The sequence below is a fragment of the Hemiscyllium ocellatum genome, chromosome 6, assembly GCF_020745735.1.
Source record: "Hemiscyllium ocellatum isolate sHemOce1 chromosome 6, sHemOce1.pat.X.cur, whole genome shotgun sequence".
Taxonomy (NCBI): domain Eukaryota; kingdom Metazoa; phylum Chordata; class Chondrichthyes; order Orectolobiformes; family Hemiscylliidae; genus Hemiscyllium; species Hemiscyllium ocellatum.
In genome coordinates, this window is record NC_083406.1 from 94,097,916 (window position 1) to 94,114,556 (window position 16,641).

Genomic DNA, 16,641 nt, shown 5'->3' on the forward strand with positions numbered 1-16,641 from the left:
ACTCCAAGCATGCGACTTCCAAGTAAATGCATCCTGTAAGCAGTCAACCATAAAATCATTCCACGAATGTAGAATCATAATAATTTTGGATGAAGCATCTATATAAATGTGTCTTACAATGATTATGTGTGACCAGGCTGTCATTTTATTCTACAGTAGAATGACATCTAATACTAAAGATATTGTTCTAATTTCAGTGGCTAAAGCATTCATAAATAATGGAAATATGAAATATTCTTCTCATTTTAAATATAATCTCATTTCCACCTTCCCAAACAAGCAGTGTAAGATTGTTAGTGCCTTAGCTTCAGGCAGAGCGAGCTGGAGTAGCAAGAAAGGGCTCAAACGCATGCATGATATCTCCAATGTACGCCATAGAAGTAATTTACTAGTGATAGCTTTTATTCCTTTCATTACATAAAGTAAGTATGCTTGTGATCATAAAAAATAACTCCACAAAGTTTTTATCCCCTCTGCTAATTTCAGTCATAGAGTCATACAGCACGGAAACAGACCTTGAGGTCCAACCAGTCCATGCTGACCAAAATCCCAAACTGAATTAGCCCCTCCTGCTTGCACTTGGCCCATATCCTTCCAAACATTTCTAATTCATGCACCTATCGAAATGTCTTTTAAACATTGTAACCATATCTGCATATCCACCAATTTTTCTGGAAATTCATTCCACACACAAACCACTCTCTGTGTAAAAACATTGCCCCTTGCTTCTTTTTTATATTGTTCTCTTCTCACTTTAAAAATAAAGCCCCGGCTTTGAAATTCCCTACCCTAGGAAAAGGATGTCTACCATTGACCTTATCTATACCTGTCATGATTTTATAAACTTCTATAAGGTCACCCCTCAACATTCTACACCCCAGTGGAAAAAAGTCCCAGCCTACCTCGCCTCGTATTATAACTCAGATCCTCTATTCCTGACAATATCCTAGCAAATCTCTTCTGAACCTTCACCAGCTTAATAATATCTTTCCTATAACAGGGCAACCAGAACTGAACACAGAACTCCAGAATAGGCCTCACCCATAGGGTGGCATGGTGGCACAGTGGTTAGCACTGCTGCCTCACAGTGCCAGGGATCTGGGTTCAATTCCTGCCTCAGGTGACTGTGTGGAGTTTGCACGTTCTCCCTTTGTCTGCGTGGGTTTCCTCTGGGTGCTCTGGTTTCCTCCCACAGTCCAAAGATGCTAAATTGCCCGTAAGGGGTATGGGTGGGTGGTGGGTCGGTGTGGACTTGTTGGGCCGAAGGGCCTGTTTCCACACTGTAAGTAATCTAATCTCATTCATTTCAATGTCCTGTACAGCCTCAACATACCATCCCAATGTCTTTACTCAAAAGTCTGAGCAGTGAATGCAACACCTTCTTAAGCACCCTACCTATATGTGACACAAACTTCAAAGAATTATTTACATGAACCATAGGTCTCTCTGTTCTACAACACTACTCAGAGCCCTACCTTTTAATTGTATAACTCCTGCCCTTGTTTGTTTTGCTAAAATATAAAACCTTGTATTTATGCAAATTAAATTTGATCTGCCATTCTTTGACCTATTGACCCAACTGATCAAGATCTCTTTGTAATTTTTGTAACCTTTCTATCTGGGTCCAGTTATTTTTGCTCTCCTTTTTATGCTATAGATTTTTCAAAAAATCAACCTGTTCAAAGATGTTATTCAAACTCTGGCCTCTTAATTCAGATGTAGGGACACTACCACTGCACCATAAGAGATCTTCCTTATTATGCTAGAATCTTGAAAATTTTAATTACATTGATATCTTCATTAACAGTACCTGATCCTTCTCATTCAGATGTAGTCACCAATGAAGTCAGTTAATAGCATCATCCATTCAAGCTGTAATGTTCATATCCACAACAATGCATACAATAGAACTATTAAATAGGTTGGTTGTATCCTTAAGGATATATCAGCCAGACTATACCTGTGGCAGGTAGTGAGATAATCAACAAGAATGTAATTGGATACTCCCCGGTTGCCTGGCTGAATGCAGCGTGAACAACATGCATGAGGGTTGATGCTACCCAGGACAAAGTAGCCTGCCTGATTGGTGCCACATCCACAAGCAGCTACTCCCTTTACCACTGATGTGTACTGGCAGCAATGTGTACAATCAACAAGATATAAAGCAGAAATTCATCAAGCCTCCTCAGACAGCACTTTCCAAACTCATGACCCTTTCTGTCAAGAAGGACAAGGGCAACAGGTACATATACTACTACCTGCAGCTTCCTCATCAAGATACTCACCATCCTAACTTTGATTTATATTGTTATTCATTCACTACAGTGGGTCAAAGACCTGGAACTCCTTCCGTAACAGTGTAATGAGAGTGTTGATATCAAAAGCAGTTCAAGGCAGCTCCCCACTTCAGACCCAATTCAGGATGGGCAATAATCACTGGCCCAGCCAACTCCACATCCCTGAATAAATTTTAAGAAGTCTCATCCTGATCATTAAGTCTGTCACAGGGATATCCATTGCATATTTTCTGTAACAATGTCCTGTCTTCACGCTGAGTACATAATACATAATACATAATGTTGTATGGCACTATCACTATGCTAAATGATATAGATTTATCTGCTCAAAATGGGACATCCATAAAGCCATCAACAATAGAATTGAAATGGACCATAATCTATAACCTTTGTCATTATCTCAATCCAGAGAAACAACCTGGTTCAATGAGGGCAGAAACATCACAAGAGGCAAGACTAATAGGACACTTCAACCTGGTGAAACTAAACTTAATGCTAAACAGTAAAAGTGACAAGCCATAGCCAGAGCTGAGCAGCCCCCCCAACCAATTGATCAGATCAAAACCCTTTAGCTCTGCTAGCCATCAGAGATAGATAATTAAATAATTAAAGAAAGGAGGGGGTCATTGAAGATTCCCTCCTCAATGGAGGTCGTGTTGCGTGCCTAACTACAAAAGATAAAGCTGCAGTGTTAAATGAATGATCCATTTTGAATTCCCCCAGAGATTCTCTCCATAACAGAAATCAGGCAATTCAATTCACTCCACATAAATATCAAGGAACGACAAAGTGTACTTGATGTAGCAAATGCTTTGGGCTGGCAGCACAAACATAGTGTGGAAAACTTGTACTCCAGAATTAGTTCCATCTGTAGCCAGGTTATTCTTGTGCAACATTGGAATTTACCTAAAATAAAAAAAACTGCCTACAAAAACAGGTCAAATCAAATCCAACCAATTGCTACCCATCAGTATGTTCTCAATCAACAACAAATGTTGAAGATGTTGTCAACAGTGCAATTAAGCAGCAATTACACGGAAATAACCTACTCACTGATGTTTATTTTGGCTTCTATCAGGATCTCATGGCTCCAGATTTCATTACAGCCACGGTCAAAACATGGACAAGAAAAGCTAAATTATAAAAGATGAGGAAAGAGAGACTGAAAATTTAACTAAAATTGGGACCACGTATGAAGTTGGCACATTGGGAATCAGATGGAAAAGTTTCTATTGGCCTGGGACATTCTTAGTGCAAAGAAAAATGATTGCAATTGTTATCTCAGCCCAAGATGTCATCATAGATCTTCTTCAGGATAGTATTGTCAGCCCAGCCATCTTCAGCTGCTTCATCACTAACTCTCCGGTCATCATAAGGTCAGACGTTAAGGTATTTATTGGTGATTATGCAATTCTTATCTACATTTGCAACAATTCATATTGTTGGGGGTCAGTTTGTCAAAAATTACCAGAAAACCCAGATACAGTTGTGATAATGCTTCTCCTTTACATGGTTATGTTGTCCTTGATTTTTTTTCAGGAGGTCGTAAAAACACGGGTTCTCAAAAGTCTGGGTTTAAAGGGTTTTATGGTCAATTTGATTTAGCTAACAGAAACTGCCTCAGCAAAAGGTTTTAACTGTAAAACAAAACATTTGTCCAACGAAAGAGGCATGGTCAGTTCTCTCAGCTCAGCTTTTGTCTGGTTTGGTTTGGTCTGCCTATGCATTGAAAGCAGTCAGGCAGTTTGGAAGCTGCTGGACCCAAAGAGGCAGGTCCATGCTTATTCTCCTCTCTGTCTCTGACATCTCTCTCCTGTAAAACCCTGTGTTTGATTTTACCTTTTGTACCAAGGGGTATTTATGGGGATTGTTGCAAATATCTGGACCAACATTATTAAGTGGGGATAGGCTGTTGGGTTTTTGGATGGGTATTTGATATTCTGTTCTCTTTTATTGGTAATCTTGTAAATACATTCTGTTTTGTTTAAACTAAGTGTTTTGACCAGCTGCATCTCTCCTGGAATATCCTTATTACACCTGCTTAAAACAACTAGCAAAGTTAGGGTTTAGGCTACTTTCTTGAAATATGATTGCTGATTGTCATTGTGTAAACACGCATGAATTATAAACATTCTAAATCTGAATTCTGTCAAAAGCCCACAAACTTTCATCTCTTATACTCCTTAGATCATGCACTTAATTTCTAATCTGATCTATTTATACTGGATATTATATTAACCAAATGTCACCTTTTCTCCATAATACATAAATATAATTCATATCCACTTAAAACCTGCCCTTATCCTTCTGATTTTAGAGTATAGGCTGCATCCTTGTGTCTATCACTCATTTCTTGGCCTAGCCTGGCATGGAATCTAGAGTAAAACTGTTAATCCACTGTTCAAAAAACACTTAATTTACCAAAACTAAAACTGAACTACTTTATAGCTGTATTTAACTCTTCCAGCTTCAATTCTTTCAGCTTCCACATTCTTGGTCCTAGCCCAAGGTAGTCATCTTAGTGGTATTGTCTCTTTTCCTGACACTCCACTGACCATAGATACTGCTCAGGAACCAAACTTAGGGTTGTAAAGGAACTTGATTATGCCTGATCTGCTGTACTTTTCAAGTGCCACACTTTTTGACTCTATATTAGAAACTGTAACAACAACCTAGGGCATTGGCTGATAATGTCAAATGAATGGACATCACAATTAGGAGGATCTTTTGGAATTGGAGATGAAATATACAGATACACCAATGGTATAGAATCATCTCCCATGTTTTGCTTTTGCTAAATTGGAATTGGTTCTATACTAACAAACTTGGTTCACCATATCAGAAGGGCACAGGTACAAGTTGACTTGGCTCTTGCTTCATGTATTTTGGCCCCAAATTCTCCAAATCCCATATTCCTTGCCATCTCTTGTATGTCCTTCTGATATGGTGAAGCACATTTGTTAAATATAGAACCAATTCCAATTTAGCAATAACAAATCATGTGAGATGATCCTATTCCATTGCTGTATCTGTACATTCAACCTCCAAATCCAAAAGATCCCCTAAGTCATGTTGTTATTCATTTGACATTTTCAGCCAATGCCCTAACGTGTTGTTGTAGTTTGTATATTGAGTATATTGTATAAAAGTGTGGTGCTGGAAAAGCACAGCATCCAAGGAGAGGAGTTTCAACGGTTCGGGCATAAGCCATTCATCAGAAGGTGAGGGGTCGAGAGATGAATAGGAAGGTGGGTGTGGGGGTGGGGCTGGGAGTGGGGCTGGGAAGGTGATAGATGCAGGAGGGGGTTGATGATGATAGGTCAAAGGGGAGGTTGGAGCAGATAGGTGGGAAGGAAATGGACAGGTAGGACAGTTCAAGAGGGCGGTGCTGAATTGGAGATCAGATCTGGGATGAGATGGGGAGGGGAGATAACGAAACTGGTGAAGTCGACATTGGTTCTGGGATGTGGTGGGGTGAGGGGGGCTATTTGCTGTGCCTCAACTGAACTGTTCAGGAAAAGTGGGATGTCATAGGAGAACTGGCCCAGATACTGTCAGATTTTCCTTAATGTCCTCCTTTGCCTGTATGTTAACTGTTTCTCGCATGCAGTTTTCCACTAGTTCTACCTTTCCTATCCTAGCAGTTACCTGTAGGTAAAGACACACTAGATGGCTGGTTATAGGAGAGGATTAATTGTTCCCATATTGGTTTGCTTTTCAGATGTGGTAATACAATAGCTCCATGGGTAAAGTTGAGCAAAGTGAGCTAGTTCCATTGCAAACATTTAATTTTCTGTGTACAATTGGTTGTTGTGTTAAACACATTGATTTCATAGAATCTCTACTGTGTGGAAGCAGGTCATTTGGCTGGTCAAGTTCACCCAGACCCACTGCCTACCCTACCCTATCCTTGTTACCCTGCATTCCCCATGGCTAGCCTGCAAATCCCTGCACACTATGGGCAATTTAGCATGGCTGGTCCACCTAAACTGCACATCTTTGGACTGTGGGAGGAGACTGGAGCTCCCAGAGTGAATCCCACACAGACAAGGGGAGAATGTGCAAACTCCACAGAGACAGTCGCCCAAGGGTGGAGTCTAACCCAGATCCCTGCTGCTGTAAGGCAGTAGTGCTAACCACTGAGCCACCATGCCACCCTACATCCTGCTTCTTCTGCCATGTATCCACATTAGATATGTACGCCATCTAAAGTGGTGCTCACTTTATTACCATCTATCTCCACTCTATTTGGTGATATATTCTAATACTTTTAACAATATACACCCTAATTTTCTCAACCTTCTCTATTATACATATGTTTTAATGGATGTAACTCTGGTATAACTGAGATTTCTGTAACAAAGCCAATTAACATTATTTAAAACACACATTCTGAATCCTTAACATATACAGATTAAACCCCTGAGCAGGCAATGGTCCCTGTGTCATGATAAATTAAAAGTGTTGTGCATTTGTTATCCGCAGGGGTACCTCACCGTCATTAATTTGTTTCAGGTTTTTCCTCATCTGCCTAAGCATATCATCCTTAGGCAGGCAGAACCATTCCTGACTGCAATGTTTGGGAGATTTGGCTGCGTATCAGCTGATCTGTTAATGGTTCATGCATGTCTCGCTAACATTGGTCAAACTCTGGATCACCCAAGTCAGGCCTCCATCCGCACCAAGCTGTCTTTCCAGGATCCTTTGTCCCTCTTCCTGAAATTTGTAAAGTTGGGAACTTAAGATCTGAACCCTTTTGTCCGCTGTCACCAAATCAATTGTGGAGGTGCTGGTGTTGGACTGCAATGGACAGCACTCTGAAAGCTTGTGATTTCAAATAAACCTGTTGGACTATAACCTGGTGTTGTGTGACTTCTGACCTTGACTAAATCAATTGAACTTATGCATGATTTCTCATGTTAACTACCATGGTGACATCATTGCCCAGACTGCCTTTTCTGAGGGAGTGTTTTTCAGGACTGTTTCTCTCTCCACAGACCTGCTGAGTTTCTTCACAATTCTGTGCGGCTGTTTTAGATTTCAACATCCACAGTATTTTGCTTTTATCCCTGTGTTTAATTTGACATTTTTTCAGAATCAAGAGAGCAGCTGTCAGCCATCCCCCACTGTTAGACTAGTAGTTGTCATATGGTTTATTAAAGCTGCATACAGTGCTGGAGTCTGAGCCAAACACCACTCAAACTAACCTAGAGGGAATATGTTTAAAATAACTGGTAACAGCTCATGGCATAGAGTAGCACCTTATTATATAACCTTTTATCATCCTTACCAACACTCATCTATTTTCTGGTCTGGAGCATGGAGCCAGATGAGATGGATCAGTTATCTATGGACTTACTCCCTTACACATAGGAAACGAATGAACATAAGAGTACATTGAGCCTGTTTTACTATATAATGTGATCATGGCTAGTCAAAAACTTGAATGCCTCCTACCCACTCTATCCTCATAATTTTTTGATTTATCAATGGTGTAAAGGGTTATCAACCACTACTTTAAAATATACTCAAAAGTTGAGCTTCCAGTGAATTCCAAAGATTTATAATCATCTGAGTTAAAAACTTCTTGCGTTTGAAATGGAACCCTCTTATTTTTAAATGGTGCCCTCTAGTTCTACACCTTCAAAACCAGGGGCAACATCTTATCTAAACCTATTCTGTCTGTTACTTTAAATATTTTGTGAGTTTCAATGCAATTACCTGTTATTTTTCAAAAGTTTAGGGTATACAATTCTAGTTTCCTCAACCTTTCTTCATAGAACAGTCCTTTCAATTCTTTTCTTATTGGATCCATGTATGCCTTGGTCAAAAATGTCCTTTCGCATATCTGTGAAAGTTTTTATAATCTATTTTTACATTTCTTGCCAGATTGCATTTAGATTCTGTTCTTCCTTCCTTCCCCCATCAGTTTCTTGGTTCTACTTTGTTGTATTTTAGAAACCTGCCAAATCTGGAGATTTATCTTTAAAAAGCCTTTATTTTTAATCTTATACAAACGTTAACGTCCTTTGTCAGCCACAGTTGACTGACCTTAAGAACTTGCGCCTCACATCATAAGGTCAGCAGTGGGAATGTTCACCAATGATTGCACAATGTTCAGCACCATTTGTGACATCCCAGGTTCAAATACAATAAGACCTGGACCTTATCCAGGCTTGGGCTGACAAGTGGAAAGTAACATTTATACCACATAAATGCCAGATACTTACCACCTCTAATAAAAGACAATCTAACCACAACCCCTTGACATTTAACAGTGTTACTGCTACTGAATCCCTAACCAACAACATCCTTAGAGTTACCATTGACAACTCAACTGGACTCACCACAAACATAGTAACTAAAAGAGCAGGTCAGAGGTTGGGAATACTGCAGCAAATAGTTCACTTCTTGTCTCCCCAAAACTTGTCCAACATATATAAGGTACAAGTCAGGAGTGTGATGGAATAGTCCCAACTTGCCTGGATGAGTACAGCTCCAACAACACTCAAGAAACTTGACTCTATCCAGGACAACGCAGCACACACATTGATGCCACATCCACAATATTCCAGCCCCTCCACAACTGACTCTCAATAGCAGCAGTGTGTACTATCTATGAGATGAACTGCAGAAATTCATCAAAGTTCCTCACTTAGCAACTTCCAAATCTAAGACCGCTTCCACCTAGAAGGACGAGAGCAGCAGATACATAGGAACACCAACATCTGCAAGTTCCCCTCTAAGCCACTCACCATACTGATTTGGAAATATATTTCCATTCCTTCACTGTTGCTGGGTTAAAATCTTAGAATTCCCCTATAAGAGTATTGTGGGGCAACCTACAGCACAAGGACTTCAACAGCTTAGGAAGGCAGCTCTCCACTACTTTCTCAACAGCAATTATGGGTGGGCAATAAATGCTGGCCAGCCAACAACGCACATGTCCCATTAATGAATAAAAAAAGAAACAAGTTTTCCCTTGGTGCCATGGACTTGTCTCTGGCTGCAGTCCCCTGAGGAACAAATCATCTTCACTTCATTTCCTGAGTGGAATACTGATTAGTAAGCACAACAGACTCAGGGCATTTTAGCACAACCTGCTTGATTTTTTTCATCTTCACTGCAGTCACACATTACTTCTCTGCCTGTATGCTTCCACTCTTGCAGTGCTAGGTGGGATGCTCTTTAGACGGTCAGTGTGGACTTGATGAGCTGAAAAGCCTGCTTCCACACTATAGGGATTCTATGATTTCATACCACAGGCTGTTCACTCAATTTGCCTCTGCTCAATTGCCATCCCATAACTCTGGAAACTGTTTGTTACTCTTAGAATAAATACAAATTATTGAAACTTACAGCTAACAACTTCATTTTCCTTTGGTTTTACTAACTAATTTTGTCACTTTGATTTAATTTTACCTCCCTTTTGCTAGTGTTCCTTCCTGAAATCCAAGTAGCTACCATTTCCTTATAAATGATTTTTAAAATTTTATTTCAGCTAATTAGACTCACTCTCTAGCAGCAGTTTTTCACCAACCAATAAACTTAGATTTCCTGTGATATCCCTGTGGTAGTTTTCACACAGTGCTCAGAATGAAGCCATGCTCTGGTCTCCATGCTATTTTCAAACTTGCTGCTTCCTTTCTTGTTGCCCTCTTCAGCAATGGACATTTTACATGAAGCCAAACTATTTTAGAATTTGAAAGGTAAGTTTTAAACTTTGTTAAATAACTTCTTTCTGTTTAGTATATCAAGATGACTGAGTATTTGCCACTGTTATTTTCTGCAAACTTTATTTCAAGCCCCTAGCTATCTCACCTGGTTTGAATTAGCAGCCAAAGTAGAGGGGAGTGGATTTCATGTTTACCAGTTGAATCAGTCGACAGTTACAGTGTGCATGTTATTTAGCCACCAGAAAGCTGCCATTTTCAATTTAAATGGAAAATCTTAGATAGACACTGAGACAAAGGCAGTGTCATTCTTATTCACAATCATCAAGATATCCAAAACATAACTTTAACTTCAGCCCAAAGGAGAAGTTGCCAAGATATTCCTGTCACAAGCAAATAACTGTTTTACTTGTGGTTTGGCTGAGGAGTGGAGTGTGGTGGTCAGCACCATTAACTTCTACTTGTGCCATGAGTGCACCCATCTTACTCTACAACTCCCTGTTTCTCAGTTAAAGAGCATTTAAATTTTGGTACATTATTTTTTTGGAGGGACCTTATTTGCTGATGCATTTTTACTGTTCTCTCTGCCCCAGTCTGCTCAGTTTTGCCCAAATTGCTGCAGTAGTCTATTTCCTTAATTTTTCTTTTCAGACCCTAGGTTTAAATTTCTTTAAAATTTCCCTTCAAGGGACCCTTTCCTTCCCCTCAATCTCCACATCCAATTTCCCCTATTTTCTATCTGTCATTTCTTCCAGATACAGAGGTCAGTGGAAGCCACTTGTTTACAAATTTTTTCTGTTACTAGGTCATAAATATAGATCTAAAATGCTGAGTGCTTTCTCATTAAAAATAGAGTCCATACCATTTCCATTGCACAGTGCTCCAATTCAAATCTATTGATTGGAAAATGAAAGATCATGTAATGTCTATGCTCTGTCCCTGAACAACTCCTGGGAGCTTATTGCAGAGTAAAAGCCGATCAGGTTAGAAATGGAACATGGAATGAAAGAAACCCGTGACTCAATCAGAGAAACAGATACAGTGAAGCTCCCTCCATTAGGCATCAGGCTCTGGAATTTATTAACTAAAGAATGGATGAAGCAAACGAAAACCATCAGAGAAGAACATGGAATGTGCTTCCGCTCAGCACAAATACTTTATATTTGAATAGCAAAGACAGATGCATGTGAGAAAATCTAAAGACAAAGAATGGTGAATGGAATTAAAAACAAAATTAAATAAGAAGGCTGGTGGTAAAAATGTAGACAAAATGTTACACAATACAGAGAGACAAGTAGAATAAGCAAACAAGGTGCAAAAATGTGGGATCACTTTTTGTTACAATTATGAGATTTAAAAGATTCTTATAATTTTGAGACCATTTAACTTAAAGTAAAGAATGTTGAGAGACCTGTTTTGACATCGATCTGAGAGTAAACCTGTGTTGTTTTATTGTTAGAGATCACAGGATGGCATAAATAGTTTTACTGGGGAGAAAATGTATTTGTTGTACAAGGTTATCTGACATCACAAGCTGCCCATCAGGATATTAAAGGACAGTTCCAGGAGAGAGCTAACTTGTTCAGCTTCAGCAGTTCCACTGCTGAGTCTATGTACCTTACAGTAATCTATATTTACTCTCATGTTTCAGTTTGATGTCTTACCAGAGACTACCACATAACTCAGCAATGTAACCAGCTATCATTTAGTATGCAAGGAATCTATTCTATTTAAGAAACTTGAGCTTCTTTGTTTCAATGACTTAGACTAAAACCAATAAGAAAGGTTGCTGGCAGTGAATCTGTGCAAGTCACTTCTGATATTTCTAGCACAGGTAACAACATATACTAAAATTTACAGTAGGGGACAAAAACAGTGTCTCTGAGTTCATGAGTAAATCTCAAGGTCTCCCAAAGTCCCAGAAATATCTTGTAGGTAACAATAGCAAATTATTGTGCTGTAGACTATCATTTCACTTCCAAACTGAAAGGGAGTTTAGGTTAAGGATGAGTATTCAGCAGTTTCATCTAAATATAAAGATTAATGTGTTTCACATCACCTTGGCAAAAGGATGGAGGAGCCATCATCAGGTAATGCCACATGCTTTTCTACAAATCAGCAAAGACCACACAGATAGAAGCACTGCATGGTCAGCAGAAAGAAAGAAAACCTGCTTGTCTTTGAGTTTGCAGGATGGAATTCTGGGGGGAAATGTTTGTTCAACAACAGATCAAACATATCCTGCATCCCTCTATAGATTCTGCAATATTTATTCTGCATAGCTGAGAGAATAACTTTCATCAGAACATGCTTTACTGTTGGTGGTGGATTTGAAAATGAAGGAAAGCACTTGGGGACAATCACTTGGCTATGGGATTATCAATTGGGATATGGGATTATCAATTGGGGTACGGGAAATCCAATAGAAATGGAAAAATTGCGGAAAGTTTGCCAGAAGAACTGTAATTCTCTGAAGAGTGAGATAGGTGATAGTATGAAAGCAAGTTTCACTTTCTGCAGTTCAATACGCAAGCAGTCCACAAAAAGAGAATAATGTTTAGTGAATAGTGCTTTTAGTTATTTGTTGCAATAAACATTTCAAAATGTGAAATCTTGTTGTATTACTCTTTAAATGAATTGGAAATCCAAATTCATTTTGAAATATTATTGCCTCTACAGAGATCATAACATTATCTATTTTGTTCCCCAGACAGCTTCCAGCAGTGTGTCTCTTACTCTCAATACATTTTCTGCACTCAAAGTTACACAAGTGGAGTTGTAGGTTTGTGTTGAATTATGTACATATTGGTACAATAGACTACATCTATTAGAAGCTTAGATAAGTTTGCTTAAACCTATGCCAAAGGGGTAGGTTTGTATTCTCAGAATAAATGCATTTTAGCTCAATTTCTGAAGATAAGTGGACACTGTGATTATGATAAATGGTGCAGCACACTGCAGTCCATTGCACATATGACATAGATTTGAATTTTGTTATCTAAAGGATCCATTCAATAACTATAATTCAACATCTGTTTTTGTAAAACCATTGGTAACTTTTAAGACTTCTTCAATTTACAGGTAAAGCATTGAGGAGGTGATTGTACTAAAATATAGATAATGCATATAGATTTCAAATTGAAGTTGAAAGGTTAATACAAGTAGAATCTCTCAGGTGCTAATCATAAGTTCCCTTTGGGACCTTTTAACCATTTTATTAATTTGGGACTAAATCATTTCCAAAATTGCTATTACCATCTCTAAAACCTCTATCAAGAAACAGAATAATCTCTTTTTTTAATTTAATCTAATGCCTTAGTCTAAATTTTTTTACTTTGGAGAAAAATTTAATTTCATTTTGATTCTGTTTTTTGTTTGATTTCTGCGGTTGCAGTTAATTTAAATAAATATTTTGTTAGATTGTACCAGTAATTGGTTGGCTTTTTCATTTAACTTCACTGCCCCTTTCAAGCCTATACATCTTTTTTTGCATGGCTTCTCTTTAATATCTACTCACTGTCCATTCTAGCTCACAGTAGCATTTTTGTTATAAAAAGGTATTACACACTCTAGTAATCACACAGTCACATTTATATTCCAAGGATGATGTTCTCAAAATGGAGATTTAATAATCCTCTTCTCTCAGATTCAGATTTTACAAATAATTTAGAATGGATGGATGGATCAGTGAAGTGATGAAAAATTGCTCTAAAACTGAAAAATAAATTAGGAGTTATGGCAGAATAGTAATGCTAGAAGAGGTCAACTTTCAGTTGAGATAAATTGATTGGATAGTTTGATTATAGAGTTGAATGCAAATGGTAAAAACAAACTAAAGGTCAAAAAAATGAAAGTAGAGAAGGACAAATAGAATCAGGTCTGAGGTGGTGTATCAATGCTCAGATACAATCTTTAAAGAGCTTAAAGATGACAGAACTATTAGAGATGGTGTGAAACTACTGCTAAAGATTATAAATGGATTCCCACAACTCATGTTGGCTTCGATATCTAATATGTATTTCAAGGTCAGTAAGGGGTGTATTGTGAACAGAGTTTGTGAATTAAATGGGAAAATACCAAAGATAACTGAGAGAACTGAGATATTTTCACAATCTAACTATACTTCAGTTTTCTTATAATTGGAAGATAACTATTCAAAACAAAATAGACACCTGGAAAAATTAGGCAAACATCATATTCGACACAATTGCAACAACCAAAAACAATACAGCCTCTGATCATCTTAAGCAATAATACTTGTTTAACAAATCTAATGGCGGAAAATTAGAATCTGGTTAATAGAGCTTAATTTTCAAAAGACCTTTATTGAGTTATCCATTGAAGTTGAAGGAAGATTAAGGTTTTGGAATTAAAAGCAAATGAATTGGCTGGATTGGAGATAGATTTGGCAAAAGGAAACAAGCACACAAGGAAATGATAAATGGGAAGAGCTATGTCTCGGAAACGGTGCTGAGTACAGGCTTATAGAACCTTTATTTCCCATTTGCAATATCCAGAAGTACTGAGAATGCAGTGTGTAATAGAATGTTGTGACAATGTTTGGTGATAGAGAGATATATGACGAAGTGAGGAGTATAGAAAGGTTCGTTACGTGAAAATAATTCTAAACCAGTTGAATGGATAGAAAAAGAAATGCAGATTAGCTAGATGGTGGATAAAGATGAGTAAATTAATCTTAGCACAGGGCTGGGGTATGAATATTGCATTTGTAAAGATGAAAAGGAGAAAAGGATGTGATGATGATTGTTAATCATTCATTGACAGCATTGAGTCAATAAAAAATTCTAAGTTCTTGGCTTCTCAAAATGGCTACATTTGGAATATTGACTGTAATTTTGGGTGTTTCAGATTAAAGTATCTGTTAAACGCAACTGATGTGGTTTGAAACCATACATAATTGAAATGTCCAACAGGGATAAGTATAAAAAAACTATGGATGCTGGAAATGAGAAACAAAAATTGAAATTACTGGGAAAACTCAGCAACTCTGGCAGAATCTGTAGAGAGAAAGCAGAGATAATGTTTCAGGTCCAGTGATGCTACTTTAGAACTCAGACGAGGTGGTATATCCTGGTATAATGGTGGAAATGCTTGTAACAATTTACTACTGTTCCTCCTACATTTCATAGAGCAGATATTATCCTGTAGTACAAAGACTTTAAAACAGTTCATGTGAACCTGGAAGAAGAGGCAGAAATATCAAATCATTATTATCAAAGAATGAAGATTTTCAAACCATAACCCTAAACACAGATCTACTTCATTGCAATGTCTCCACCATGAGAACAGTTGATGCAGAGAAAGCTTAGTGCATAACTCCCAATTTTCCTAAAATATTATTTCCGGAACTCAAATTCCACGATTATCAAAACAAGCTTGTAACTATAACAAGAGTTGTTTCAGGGACATACCCAAATTGAAGGAAGGAGAAAAGGTTTGGGCATGTGACCATGGAAAAAAAGAGGGAAAACCACCAAGAGAGATAACCATCAGAGATCTTATTTAAGTACTTACTTCAGATGGAACAATTAAAGAAATTTTATTTTTATTCAATGATGTCAATCACTTGAATAAACCAGATGATGTATCTCAAGTTCATAAGAATTGGATTCTACAAACCTCAATGAAGAATCAAGAGTTCAAAGAAAGTCTACACATCTGAGTTTGACTAGAAGATGATGAAGCCTTGACAGGTAAAATCCGTGACACCAGGGACTTGGGTGAGATAGAGTATTATACAAAAGTATCAATGAACATATGTAAAAAGTAAGCAAAACAAAACTTGAATGAGATGTCAGATAAGGGTTTGAATGGTTCAATGCCTGGGATAATGAGAGTAGACCTCCCACTATGATGATGTAAGAGATCATATGAAGGAGGGATATGAAGGAAAGATCACGATCGTAGTGTAATTGGGTAAAACTGTACAAGAGGGTCACCAATTTACAAATTATTGACTTATGACCAGTTGTACTTATGAACCCAATCTAAACAATGATGTAGTTTAAAGACCCACCATACAAACATTTCCTGTACTTATGAATTGCAGTTTTACATTGTCCTGCTGGTGAACAGTCATTGGACTCATCCTTAATTCTGGTTTCTTCCCACAGATGCTGCCAAACCTGCTGAGTTCTTCCAACAATTTCAGTTTTCATTGCATTGTCCTGCATTGTATTCCAATATATGTAGAAGTCAACCTGTGAGTGGACTCCTCCAGATCCTTCATAAACAATAACTTAGTTATTAAGCAAGCCAAAAGACAACAAATCCTTTGTTTTTAAGGGCATTGATGGGCATCTATACCAATGGGAGTGCAAATGAAGAATTTGCCCTGATTCAGTGAATGGTGACACAATTTGTCATTTTTGCAAGTGAGGCGCAGAGTAGGAATGGGGATTGGCTGAGAATTTTTCCTTCTTCCCTGTATTTCTGTGTTCTGAAGAAACTTCTATAAATAGATTTAGTTTCTTCTGAAAAAAATGTATGCATGATTCATCAGACTTTTTAAAGAACTTTTGATAATATTTCATTCACATCTGCGTTTTAGTTTCGACATACACAGGCACAGTATGGCTAGTATTGGAAATCTGATGTAAACACCAAGGTGCTGGAGTACACAGCAGCAATCCGTTTCCTTCTAAGCTACT